We start from the raw sequence: 14,421 nt of genomic DNA, 5'->3' as shown, positions 1-14,421 counted from the left end.
CCACCTCAACGTGGCCTGACAAGCAGTGCCATGTCTGCGCCCAGGATCCGAACCCTGGGCTGCCGCAGCAGAGCGGGCAAACTTAACCACTCGGCCACGGAGCCGGCCCCCTAAACTGTATTTTTCTGTAAAGCCATTGAAGAGTGGTAGATTCAAAGAAGTCTAAATAAACTAAAATTCAGAGAGAGATGAGCCCATCTTCGATGAGCACAAAGCAGCGGCCCCTTCCACTCCTGGGGCAAATCGTCAAGTATGGGAGCGTGGACGGGCAGAAGAGCAGGTCTGCTACAGGCAGAGAAAATTGCTGAGGATTAACAGCCAATGTGTACACCTGAACCTGGAGGAGTCCCAAACACAGAACTGGACACTACTGTCTGCCAACTCTCTCACACAGAAACTTACTGCATAAATGTGGCTGGGAAGTCAGGAGATGACATAGGAAAGCAAAGAGAAAACTTGTGGTGTCATATGCTTAGATCTCACAGCCCTGCTGGAGGGAGGGGGCCCCCACGCTGAAGACATTTGAAACCAGAGGTGAATTAAACCATCTGGAGTGCAACCTCAGTCCTAATTCAGCTCAACTCATGATTCGATTGCAGATCAGATGCTGGTCCAAGATACCTGACCCACAAAATGGCAAGCACTTCTGGGAAAACTATTATTTCTTTCATTCTCCACTGCTCTGTTATATATAAACTGCAGCATTTAATTAAAAAAAAAAAACTACAGGACGTGTAAATAAGCTAGAAAATATGACCCATAACTAAGAGAAAAAATAGTCAATAGAAACAGGCCCAAAGATGACCCAGAATTGGCATGAGTAAAGAAAGGCTTTAAATGTATTAATATATAGTTGTTAACATTTTTAGATGGAAATATCAGGAAAATGGTGAAAATATAAAGAATTTCAGCAGAGAAATGAAAACCCCAAAAAAAAGCCAAACGGAAACTGTAGAAATAAAAAATATGGTGCCAAAGCAAAGAATTCAGGGAGTGGGCTTAAGGACAGACTGGACAAAAGAAAGGATCAGTGAGCTTGAAAATATATCAGTAGAAATTCTCTCAATTGAAGCAGGAGGAGAAAAATGTATGGGAAAAAAAGCAGAAGGTGAGAGCAATATGAAATAATATCAAACAGTCTAACATACTTGTAATTAGAGTCCCAGAGAAGAAGACAGAGAGAATGGGTCAGAATAACTATTTGGGGAGATATCAGCTGAAATTTTTTTCCAAAACTAATGAATGACATCGATACATGGACCCAAGAATTAGACCATGGTCTCTGTCCACTTCAACTTTCCCTGTGTCACACTTCCCCTCCTGACTGGCAGAACTGGAGTGGCTGCAGCAATTTTGAGGATCCAGCTAAGGGGGGTGGGGTGCATCCTCAGGCCCCACCAGAGACTACCAGATCAGAAACTGGGGTCTGGGGATGGGACCAGCACTCTGCGTTTAACAAGACCTCTGGGTAACTCCAATGCTTGCTAAAGTCGGAGAACCACTGTTCTAAATGATCTCTAAGTTTCCTTCCAGAGCTGAGCTAAGAAGGAGGGAAAGGGGAATGGGACAGAGAAGTAGGAGGTGAAGCAGGCGAACAAAGGGAGAAACGCAGACCATGGGAACACACTTCTCTACAGACAAGCAGATGTCTACCATGATGGGGCCATTCTGCTTCAAGGAGAGCAGCCAAGGGGGGGTCTCCTGGACAATCGAGAAACCAGAGGCAGAAGTGACCAGGACAGGAAAGCCAAGTATGCGAGGATTAACTTACCAGTGAGACCTGGCCCCTCTCACCCTCCCCAGAGCCCTACCTCTCTCAGTGCTGCCTTCATTGCCCTTGACTCTTCCATCCCAGGATTAAGAGTGTAGGTCATGTTAACGAAAGTGACAGCACCCCTGAGTGGGAAGCATCCCAGGGGCCATTTCACCCACCAAGAGCATTTCTGAAGCAGAAGATAACACTCATTCCACCACCAACCAGAGGACCCTGTGGAAAGATAGAACCAAAAGCACACGCTCCCTAAGAGAAATAAGCCAGGCTGACCAGAGAAGGGGTGACAGCACCCCAGGAAAGGTTCCAACCCCTGGGGCTTCCTGGGCAGATGGCTTCCCGGAAGTGTGGGAAGTTGATGTTCCGTGAAGGGAACTTCGACAAAGGGAGCCAGAACAGGAGGATCCAGTGGATAAGTCCCCCTGCCTTTCTCCTGAAGGACGGTTCTGAGAAGCCACATGTCCATCGAGCCTCCTGGAGACAGTCAACCAGCTGCCTTCCTGGTGAAGCTGGGACAGGTGAGTAACACAACCACTGGTCTTTCCTTCATCCCCTGCTCCATCCCTTTATCCCTCCCACTGGCTTCTCTGGGATTTTCGCACACACATACACACACCCCCACCCCCCAACAAAGTATTAGCTCATTACGTCTGTTCTTCGATTTTAAAAAGTTGCATCAAGAAAACTGACCCAGAAGTCTAGATATAAGATTCAGTCAGATCTCCAATTGGTTAAACAAGGAAAGCATAATGATTATATAATCAGAAAATAGTCCCTTCCGGTCCTCATGTCTCAGTTGAAAAAGGAAAATAAAATGCCTGGATGTGATAAAGGCTTGGGAATAAAGGGCAATGTTCTAGCTGGGCAAGACTTAGCACAGAGAGGCAATGACCAGGAAGTTGATTAAAGACGGAATCTAGTGAACAACGAGCCAAGGATTTTGCAAATCTGGATGTAAGCAATATAAAAGTAAGTTTCAAGCAAATGTTGAAATCAGATCTGGCTGCAGATGACAAAAAAAAATTGTCAAAGTCAACTTTTTCAGAACTCTGGAAATTAATCAAAGGCTTGCAACAATTCAAGATCTATTCAAGAAAAATGTCTGACTCTCATTAAGAACTGTGAGCTTCGTAGCATTTTAACTTGCCCTGGGCCCATCCTCCTCTTCCCAGCTGGGGTAGTCAGGGCTTGGAGCTCCCCAAAAAGCCCATCTGCAGACATTGCCATTGTGCATCCTGTCTGAGAGTTCCCTAGAAACTCCCAGGGGCCACACGTGAGGAAGAACACAGACTTTACACACTTAGTTCAGGAAAGTTAGTAAACAAACAGCAGCGGTTGCCACCATAGCGTAGGAGGTGTGATTTCCAGAGTTACCACAGCACATTATTTAATATGTCCGGTTTTCAACAAAAAAAATTATTAGCGGGGCTGGCCTGGTGGTGCAGCAGTTAAGTTCAAGCGCTCTGCTTCGGCAGCCCGGGGTTCTCCAGTTCAGATCCCGGGTGCAGACCTACATACCACCTGTCAAGCCATGCTGTGGCAGGCGTCCCACATATAATGTAGAGGAAGATGACATGGATGTTAGCTCAGGGCCAGTCTTCCTCAGCAAAAAAGAGGAAGACTGGCAGCAGATGTTAGCTCAGGGCTAATCTTGCTCAAAAAAGAAAAGAGAGAAAACTTTTTTAATTATTAGACATGTAAAGACACAGGTAATGTGGCCCAGGATAAAAAGCAGTCAGAAAACTGCCCCTGAGGAAGCCCAGATGTTGACCTTACTAAAAAAAATGCTAAATCTGCCATTACAAATATATTCAAAGAACTAAAGGAGGCCATGTGTGAAGAAGGAAGGGAAAGTGCGAGAACTATGTCACAACAAACAGATAATATCAACAAAGAGATAGGAATCATTAAAAAAAAATATATATATATAAATTCTGGAGCTGAAAAGTACCGTAACTACAAAGGAAAATTGACTAGTGGGACTCCACAGCGGATGTGAAGATGGGTCAGCTGAGATGGTCCGGGCTGAGGAAGAGAAAGTGTCCTGGTCTGTTTGGGCTGCTATAACAGATACCCCAGACTGGGGGCCCCAACAGCAAACACGTATTTCTCACAGCTCTGGAGCCTGGAAGTCCCAGATCAGGATGCCAGCAAGCTCGAGTCCTTGGTGAGGGCTCTCTTCCTGGTTTACAGACAGCTGCCTTCTTGCTGTGTCCCCACATGTCAGAGAGAGTGCTCTGGTCCCCTCATCCCCTTACAAGGGACCAATCCCATCATGGAGCTCCATCCCATGAGCTCATCTAAGCCTAATTACCTCCCAAAGGTCCCACCTCCTGATACCATCACATTAGGGATTACGGCTTCAATATATGAACTATGGAAGTGGGGGGGACACAAACATCCATTCCACTACAGAAAGAAAAGAGAATTTTTTTTAAATGAACAGAGCCTCAGAGACCTGTGAAATACCATCAAGTGTCCCAACATACGCATACGTAACAGAAGTCCCTGAATGTGTTTTCTGCCTCAGGACATTTGCACCTACTGCTCCTCTGCCCTTATCTATCAGCATGGCTCCCTCACTTTCCTCTTCCAGGTCTCTGCTCAAATATTACTCCAACACTGAGGCCTCTCCTGACCCCTCAACTTCCTACCCCTCCTCACCCCCACAGGCACTTCCAATCCTCCTACTCTGTTTTGTTTTTCCCCATGGCTGTCATCCATTGGATATTCTGTATATCTACTTGTTTGTTTGGTTGTGCCTTCTCCCTCTACTGGACGTCAGTTCCAGGAAGGCTGAGGGTTCGCTGTTTCATTCACTGTTGTACTGCCAGCTCCTGGCACAGTCTTGGCACCCCACAGATGCTCGACAAATATTTTTTGAATGAATGGACTCTATCGGCCATAAAAACGTGTATATACTTTGATCCAGTAAACTCGCTCCTGGGAATTTAAGCAAATAATTCAAGGAAAGAGAAAAGGTATATGAATGCAAATATTTGTTACCATAGAGTTGTGTTTGTCAAACTTCCTTTTACTAAGAGCACGGGGAAGGCTGACAATGGAAAATGAGCATGTGGCGTTGGGTTTTTAGGAAAAGTACCTCGGAAGAGAAAGTTTTGAATAGAATCTTGAAGGAAGTGGCCGATTTGGTTTAGCAGAAGAAAGACTCTGGCCAAAGACCCAGGGGGAGGACTGGGCCCTGGAGAATGAACGCAAAGGGCAGCAGTCAGTCATCTCATCAGGGGACCCGGGGGCGATGGAGTTCCAGGACCAGAGAAGAGTTGGTGGGTGAGCGGGGCTGGGAGCTCATGGAACACACCTGAAATTCACTATAAACATGCTGAGCTTTTATCTCAGTAAATATTAGAGAACCCCAAAATATTTTAAGTGTAAAGTTTGCATGTTACAAAAACTGTGTTAGGGGCTGGCTCCGTGGCCCAGTGGTTAAGTTCGCGTGCTCCACTTTGGCGGCCCGGGGTTCGCCAATTCGGATCCTGGGCGTGGACCCACACACGGCTCATCCAGCCATGCTGCGGCGGCATCCCACGTAGAAGAACTAGAATGACCTACAACTGGGATACACAACTATGCACTGGGGCTCTGGGGAGAAAAAAGTTGTTTTAAAATACCTGCAAACGTGTGAAATATCTGAGATTTGCTCTTCCAGATCAGGAAAGTCGCTCTGCAGTTCCTGGCAGATCCTGTCAAACACACGCCCACGTGCGTTTCTGAGCAGAACCCGCGGATCTGCAAGGGCGGCCTTCTCTGTCTGGTGAACACCTCCACGCCTATTAAGGATCCCATATCAGATCATTTGGGGGTTGTCAGCATGTTTGCAACTCTGTCAGAAAAGATCTGAGAGTAATTTCAACAGAAAGAACGAAAAGTCATTCCCCTCGGAGAGAAAAGTCCTTAGAGAGGAAAACTCTTCAGGCAAAAATATTTGAGAACACAGTAATAACAACAAAATTCTCAGGGCGTGGGCAGATTGATCAAAGGACAGTTAGGGGGCTTTGTCTTAACTGACGAGCAAATTATTTAGGTACACGTAAATCTGACGGGTCATGTGAGTTTACCGGCACCCATTCATTCACTCGGTGTATCTTTACAGGACCTGTGTCAAATTTGGCACAGCACTGGTCTCAGACGTGTGGTCTCATGGAGCCCACGAGAGCACAGTTTCTGTGCTCAGCATGCCTAGAGCCATAAAGGTTGCACAGGTCCCAAATCTCTTACCTGAAACTCTTGGGGTGCTGTGTAACTCAGAATGTTCTGGATTTCAAAAGACAATAATGTGTGGAGAACTTATATTTCCTAGCAGCCCCGTGAGTCCACAGCAGCACCCTGTAATCAACCACATTAGCATTTCCATAGCAAAACATAAATCTTCACCCTAAGCAAGATAACTAAAGACCATCCGTAGCCTCAGTTCAGGTCAAAGATTTGCTACCAAAAGAGTGTGCTGCAAAGTTATGGAATACTTTCTTTAAAATCCAGAGCTTTCTAGATCTTAGGATTGTGGATAAGGGTCGGTGGATTGTGGAAATGAGCTGTTTCCAGAAAGACTTGAAACTGCTGCAAGGAGAGAATGCATGAAATGCAGCAGACACAGTTGGGATCCCAAGAGTTCCAATGCTCAGCCTCTTAGCCCAGGCTAGACATAACATTCACATCCAACACACGTGTGACCCACCAAGGGAAAGAAATATCTGTGGTCTCTGGTCATGGAGCCTTGTCAGAAGCGGGGATCACCAGGAGGACCTTTGGTTTGCTGAGAACCAAAACTGGAAAGAACAGGGTGAAGTGGCTGCTCTGGAGATGTGGTTTGGAGAGATCAGGATTTGCTCGGGAAAGAGCCAGGCAGAGAGTGCCGGCAGATCTTCAATTCTGAGAGAGGAACTGGGGCAAGACCGGGAGCGAGTTGATGTGCAGTTTGCTTTAGAATTTGCAATTTCACGCCTTTTCTGACTCCCCACAAAATCATGGGCAAACTCCCCATATCTCATTAACACGCTACAGAGTTGCATTTAACCCCATGACACGTTGAACTGCTGAGACCTGCTTGAAGGTGGGTGTGAGCCAAGAACAGAGCCATCCTGGGGATCAAGCCAGCCCCTGGGACACACTGGCCCCTACCTGCACCCCATGTCAGTTACCGCAATCTACAATAGTTTGACATCCCCGACAGGAGCCCGTTGCTGCAGCAACGTTTTGTAAACATACTTTGGAACAGGAAGGTGTGGCATTGTTTTCCAGTGTAAGGAAATCTAAACGACTTTACCAACAATTACACAAAGGAAGCGAGGCCATTGATTTTAAAGAACGCTAATAACAGGAGTTAACATATAGCACATTCTGGGCACTTTACAAAGATTAACTTATTAACCCTCGCAACAATCCCACCAGGCAAGCACTATATACTTTCATTTTATGGATGAGGAAACTGCAGCATAGACAGGTTTAATGACTCGGGAGAGGATGGGTGCTGAGACGGGTCCTGGCATCCACACCGTTAACAAATGTACTAAATGTACTAAACTATAAGAAGAAAGAAATCATTGCAAAGAATTGAATTGGACCCTAGATGATGATGCTAAAGGCGTGCCCTCTTGTGGATTTCTTTAGGGTATTGGCCAGGCCCTCAGAGTCAACATCCAGGTATATTTAATCTATGGAAAGTGATTGCAACACCCTCTCCCCAGCATGGCGCCTGGGAGATGCCAGTGCACTAGACAGCTTTACCGCTGGTGTGGTGCGCGCTGACTGGCCGCACACGTGAGCCACTCTCGTTCTATCACCATCATTCCTCAACGTGACTCCACAAAGCTGAGATCCCGCCACCATTTCTGAAGATTAGGGGTCTTTCAGGATAGACCCAGGCTGCCCAGCCACCCCACCAGTGTGGTGGAAGCCTCTCGTCTTCAGAGCAGGTCCAGGCTTGCTCTCCTGCATTATGCTAACCCCTAGCCTTGGGGAATGGGATCAGAACACCTCCACACTGTCCCAACCATCTTCCCCATAGTGTCACTTCACAAATAATGCCCTAGTGGGCCCTGTGGTTCTGATGCCCTTGCTCTAGAAATGCTTTTCAGAACTCCGGCTAGTATTTCTCAGTGAATTAAGTCTTAGATGTTAATTACGACAAGCACCAAACGGGTAGGATCCACCGGAAAGCCGCTTCTCCAGGTCACGGAATTGCCAAAGGAAAAGTCTCGCACTGTAAACAAAATTGTTTTCTTTTCAACAATAATCAGTTTGATCCCATAGAGATCCTCCCAGTGCAGGCTACCATCTCTGTTTCCTTTGCACTAGGCCCTCAGGGCACTGTGCCAGTGTAGCCGAGCAAGGAAACCAGTTTGCTGGCAGTTTGCAATGGTCCTACTACAATGGTGGTACTACAAGGCAATGGAAATGGAAATTGCTAGAGTTTGCAAACCAATGGACATGAAAAGGAGCTTCAGAGAGAACCTAGTCTTCGAAGCCTGGGTTCCTGCAAGAATTTTGGGGTCTGGGCAGGTCATTAGCCAGAGAGACCAATCAGAAGGATAGGTCAGATGTGGCAGGGAAGCGGAAGTAGTCAGCCTGGGAAATTCTGAGCTTAAGGTGCCCACAGAACAACCAGGTGATTTCAAGCAGTGGCTGGGAATGCATGAGTAAAGCACAGGAAGGAAGTCTGAACAACACACGAGGGTTTCAAAGTCCACTGGAATAAGCCTTGTTATTTTTTACTGAGCGCCTTTGCACATGCCGTTCCCTTTGCCTGAAACGCTTTTCCTCTCCTCTACATCTATCAAGTCTGCTTTACCTAAAAGACCAGTTCAAATGGAACCATAGAAGTGGTCCTGGACTCTTGCAGGCCAAGTAAACAGCTTGGCGCCCTAGCTTCTTTCTGTGTTAATTGGGGCTGAGGTGAAAGGCTGGACTGAGAAAGACCCTAAACTCTGGGGTCAGAGTAATCTGGACTCGAATCCCAACTCTGCCACAAACCAGCTGTGTGACCCTGAGTAATTCACAACCACTTGACTCTCAGAGTCCTCTTGAGTGAAATGGAGACACCGTCTAAGTCACAGGCTCCTTGTATTTGACAAATAAATGCCTAACTGAGGCCACTTGGCGGTGCAGGCTGTGGCACATTGCACTTCAATTGTTGAAGGGCCTGTTTTCTCTCCCCTTCTAGATTGCGAGCCCCGCTGGGCGGGGTTCCCTGTTGTCTGCAGGTCCCTGTGCCTTGGCGCTCACATCGTGCTTAGCGCTGCAAAGACGTGGAGGAGGACGTGGAGGGAGACCCTCCGGTCGTTTGAGCAGGGTTCGTGGGAATCCTGAGCAGGCTTTGCTGTGAAATCACTCAGAAGTCACATCTGAGACCTAGCAAACAGAGGCATGAGGCCAGCAGCAGCCTGCCACCCTCTGCCAGGAAGGAGAGAAATGTCTGCACCTGGGAGTCACTGTACCTTGGGGAAGCCGGGGCGGGGAGGGGTTGTCCTGAGGTCCGATCCCTGTTCCCCAGGGGAGCAGCGTGAAACGCTGGCTGGGACACTGCGGGGAGGGGAAGATGGCCTCTGCAAGGATTTTCCTGGGAGGGCGCCCTCAGGGCGGCGAGAGCCTGCCTCAGGCACCACGACAGAGGGGACAACCAGGATGTGAGCCGCGTGGCTGCCCTGCTTTCCTAGAGAGCTGCCCTGCACGTTGATGGGGACCAAGGGACAGAATCCTGCAGGACGCGAAGGTCAGCACAGCTAAGGAGTCCCGCCACCCAAGACCCAGAAGCCCAGCCCCGCCCGTGACCTGGACAGCAACACGCCCACTGGGGCGGCTCCCAAGGGCGCCCGAGGACTCTTCTTTCCCCGCGACAGCGCCGGCGCCGGACAGCGAAGGCTCCGCCCCTGGGGCGTGGCCCGGGAGCGTCCGGCCAATCGGCGCTGCGGGCGCGCGATCACGTGGCCGTCTCCCGAGCACAGGCTCTTCCGCCTTCCGCCTCGCATCTCCGCCCAACGTGGCCAGAAGCCGCTGGCGCCGCCCCCGCGAGGGTCCTCTCGCGAGAGCAACCCAGACAGCCTGTCATCTGCTCGGTCCGCCACCGCCTGGAGCCGTGCCCCGAAATAAGAGAGGGCAGAGGGCGGCCGCCATAGCGAGGGCCAGGGCATCGGAGGGGGCTGCCGCAGGCTCGGCCCCCAAACCAGGACCGCCGGGCTCCGGGGGCGCACGCCGACCCGGCTCCATCTAGTCGCATCCAGCCGGGCCCTGGACGAGCACCTCCCGGGCCGAAAGCGGTGACTGGGTTTAACCAGGGGCGGCAGGGGGCTTCGGAGCCCGTGATCGTCCGGCTTTTCAGCATCTTCGTCACTGCTCACCACTCCAGCCGCTGAAAACCTGGAGGCACGAGCGGACGTCCCAGCAGGAAACCCGGGGACGACCTCATCTGAGATGTGATGACAGCGCGTGTTCGCGCGTCCCACGGAGGCGCCAGCTGCGCCCCAGGCGGCCTCACCCATCCCGTAACTCCCCTGCAGGGCGGCCGCGGCGTCCCCGTTGTAGCGAGGAGGAAACGGAGGCTCAGACGGGTTAGAGGACCGCGCCCAAGGCTGCACAGAGCCAGGCTCTGCCTCTCGGCCGGGTGGCGTCTCCAACCGGGAGCCCCAGGCGGTGCTGCTGAGTGACCAGCCGCAGGCCCGCGCTTGGACCCTGAGGTCTCGGGAAAGGCTCGGCGAAGACCCCTGTGCACTTGATGGGCTGCGCACTCCATCCCTTGTCCCGGAGGGGCCAGCTGCCGAGCTCGGGTCTCCAGGGGAAGACAGCGGCTCACCAGTACCCACCGGAGCCCCCTGCATGCCTCTGGCCTTGGTGCTGCCCCTGGACCCGGCCTTCATCCCTGCGCCTTGCTCGCGCTGGGCCTGGAGGGAGGAGGAGGCCGGCCGTGGAGTCCAGGTCTAATAAGGATGCTCTCACTATGGAGGGGCCACTTCTTAACCACAGAGCCGGCGGAGAGTGAAAACTGGGCCCCCTCAGATACACTTCTGTGAGGGAATTCCTGAGGGACTATTAAAATCGCCCCAGCTTATCTTCATTCATATCAAATGAGCATTTGTCTCACGCCCAAAATGATACTTTGGTAGAGCCAAACCAATGTATTCAGCCATGCACAGGCGAGTCAGAGGCCCCCCCTACCATTTAAAACACTCCGTGGAAATGCCTGAAATTCCCCCAGTAACCATTCTCTGATGTTAAGAATCAAACTCTCTGGGATCATTAAAATAGATGAAAGGTGCTAAACCCCTGCATTTCTGATAGGAGAGGGGGTCAATTAAAGCATGGGTCCCCAGGAAGAGGGAAGAGGGGACACAATCAAGGGGAGAGGGCTTCCCTCCCAGGAGAGGCTCGAGAGAATCTAAGACGGATCTGTCCAATGGGTGCAGATTACTCAGGTAGTTAGAAGAGCTGCTTTGTCCAACTCAGTAACTACTCCCTGAGCCTCAGAAGGGTCTCTCCTGCCCTTGGTGGGGTTCTGAGACCACATGAACCTACCCAATGCTCACAGCCACATGTGGCCACATTCTGGGGATACAAACAGGAGTCCCAACACTCTACTGGCCAAACTTCCTGTTGAGCAGCCATGTCGGCAGAGAGAAAGATTCCAAAACCAGGCCTCTCCCAGGATTCACCAGAACCATTTCTCTCTCCCATTCTAGGAAACAAAGCAAAGCCGTATTCAGAAAATAATGAGAAAGAGCCATTAAGTCAAAGGAAAAAGGAAAACAAGTCAATAAATCAGCTGTGTATGGCTCTAAAGAAGAGACGAAGAACCCCGAGGTGACATGAGCATTAAACCTTGTTATTTATATGGGAAAACTTACTCTGTTTGGACATGCTCTTGACTCATATCTCTTCATCTGCTCAGACTCCCACTGATTTCAGATAAAAGCCCCAGATTGGGAGTGTGGAGGCTGCAAAAGGGGCGCTGGTCATTTATCTTCTGAGGAAGAGATTTGACCTTCCATCCTCACCCTTCTGGAAATAAAGGGTAGATTCAGAAAGCCAGAGCACCTCCATAAACTTTCAGAAATATCGTCAGGATGAAGCATATGATCCAAGGGAAATTAAATCCACGTTCAGCGCCCTCACCACCAGCAGTAAACGCTTGCTCTGAGAGTAGCACTGCTTAGATATCTCATCAGAGTCAACCTCATGTGACTCTGCAAATGGAGAGCAAGTCGCCCTGTCCCTATAGCCAGTAACCTTGTTGGTCCCCCAGTAAAGATGCCATCACTTCCAGCTCCATGGACTCTCGGGGCCTTTTACACCATGGTGTGGGCCATGCCTCCCCTTCCCTCCTACTCCACACCCCACCCCCCGGAGGCATGGCACAGAGCAGGTGACGCTAAATATCCACTGAGTAAGCATCAGCACCCACAGCGGGGGTAGCACAAAAGAGAGGGCCTTAATGCAGGGAGAGCGCGCCACCATCTCGTGCCCCGACCCCATCACCTCTTACTGGCTCTTCCTGCCTCTTAGGGGACTGACTCCACCTGTATTTCTGCCAGATCTAAACAGTCACGTCAGGGATCCGGGCGCAAGTCATTAGGACGAAGGAAGTAACAATGCTGTATTTGCACAGCACTTTGCAGTCTACACATAATATCCTTTCAGAGGTGTATCATTGTAACCTCCAGGTTAGAGGTCAGGACTCTGAGGCATAGTGTTATGGGCTAAACTGTTTCTCCCCAAAAATTCATATGTTTTCCTAACCCCCAATACCTCAGAAAATGACCCCATTTGGAAATAGGGTTTTTAAAGAGGTAAAGTTAAATGAGGTCATTAGGATGGGCCTTAATGCAATCTGACTGGTGTCCTTTTAAGAACAGGCACTCAGGACACAGACACGCACAGAAGGGGGACCGTGTGAACATTTGGAGAAGACGGCCGTGTACACGCTGAGGAGAGAGGCCTCAGAGGAACCCACCCTGCTGACACCTGGATCTCCAACTTCGAGCCTCCAGGACTGCGGGGAAATAAATTTCTGCTGTTTAAGCCCCCCAGTCTGTGATCCTTTGTTATGGCTGCCCAAGCCGACTAATACCCACAGGGTAGTCACACAGCCAGTGAGCAGAAGAGGCAGCGTTATACCCCAATTAGTTGATTTCAGCCACAGTGTTCTTTCCCTCCCCAGGCAGCAGGCCCCTCTGCATGAATTAGGAAAAGGCACCCCTTCCCCTAGATACGTTACTGCTGTCTGTCAGAAAAGACCCAGGATGACCATAATGAGAATGGTGTCCCTGAACTTGCTCAGTGTGTGACATGCACTACCGTACAGGGTGGCCTACGGTAGAAAGCACACTTGGACACCCTCCATAGCAGAGGGTCACACAGGCCACTGATCAGGCTGAGGCTCCCCAAGCACCAAACACGGTGATCAGGAGCTAAGCTAACTGAGCCACTGAGGTCTCACAGATGTCCGAGCAGCCCCTACTTCATTATGTCTCACACAAGTCAGACTTCCTTTGGTAACGTCAGGGGCACTCACAGTACATAGTCACAGAGGGGCCATGTGCACCGTGGCTCATAGGCAGCCCGAGCTTGCTATCACATGATGCTTTTGATATTGTAAGTACTGTGAAATCTACAGGTAATTTATTTGGTTTGCTTTTTGCATAAATAATCTGAGGTCTTGATTTAATCTTGCTTTGGGTCAACTGACCCAAATGTTATATATCATATTGTAACTTGGTTACCTAAAATTACTTATTTTCAAAAGAGCGGTTTTCAAGACAAGAACGAGCAGAGGAGGGTGACGCAGAGTGGGCACAGTTTGTGTGGCCGTCGTCCTACCATCAGCCTTCTCGTGAAATAAGAATCTCTCTCTCAAAAACCCATTATATTTTCTAATGGTTAAGACAAATTGCTAAAGGATTTGTAGGAACTGCAACTGTTTCTGGATGTATCCTCTGAAGAAAAAACGTATTTGTTTTAAAAGCAACTTTTCTAACAGTAAGAAAGAAAAATGATAGGACCACACAAAAGGAAAATCACGGAGAGCAGAATAACGCCAGAGGAAAGGTCTCTTATGGGGTCAGGACAGCATGGCTTGTGTGCTCCAAACAACGCAAGCTGTGTTCCGGTACTCAGGGAAAAGCAATAGAGAGGAGTAAAAAATCAACTTTTATTCGGCTAGCACCAGTCTCTCACTTAGAGAACGAATTTCTTGTTTGAGAAAAAAACTGTGCGATGCTGTACGGTAGATTAGTATTTCCAAAATCGGCCACTGTAATATTTCTGGTCTCACATGTTCTTCCAGGACGTTGCCACACTCCCTTCAAGAGACGGCATCTCCTGCCCCCTCCCCTTGAAACCGGGAGGGCCTTTGTGAAAAGAATTCGATGGCTAGAATGCAGCAGAAGCAACACTGCCAGCTTCCAAGGCCAGGTCAGAAAGGCAGCAGGGGTTCCCCTCCCCACCCCACCCCTCTCTCACTCTCCCTCTCTCAGAATGCATACCCTGGGAACCCAACCACCATGCTGTGAGGGTCTCAGAGGACCCAGAGGACAGCCTGGCTCCTATAGGAGCCGAGGTCGGCGGGATCTGGCAGGGTAGGAGAAACACAGGAATATGACCAAACTAAATTGCAGGACAGAGATGGAGGCAGCCAGAAGGCC

General features: G+C 49.7%; 1 long non-coding RNA gene across 1 annotated transcript in view; it reads right to left on the bottom strand.

Annotated features, from left to right (window-relative positions):
• LOC124231436 (uncharacterized) overlaps positions 1 to 9,605 on the bottom strand; it is a 14,783-nt gene extending 5,178 nt beyond the window's left edge. The window contains exon 1 of the long non-coding RNA XR_006886520.1: positions 9,560 to 9,605. This is a non-coding gene — a long non-coding RNA (uncharacterized LOC124231436). The remainder of the gene's footprint in view (positions 1 to 9,559) is intronic.
• Between the last annotated feature and the right edge of the window lie 4,816 nt (positions 9,606 to 14,421).

This window comes from Equus quagga, chromosome 21 (assembly GCF_021613505.1).
Source record: "Equus quagga isolate Etosha38 chromosome 21, UCLA_HA_Equagga_1.0, whole genome shotgun sequence".
Classification (NCBI taxonomy): domain Eukaryota; kingdom Metazoa; phylum Chordata; class Mammalia; order Perissodactyla; family Equidae; genus Equus; species Equus quagga.
This window is presented reverse-complemented; position numbering and strand designations above follow the sequence as displayed.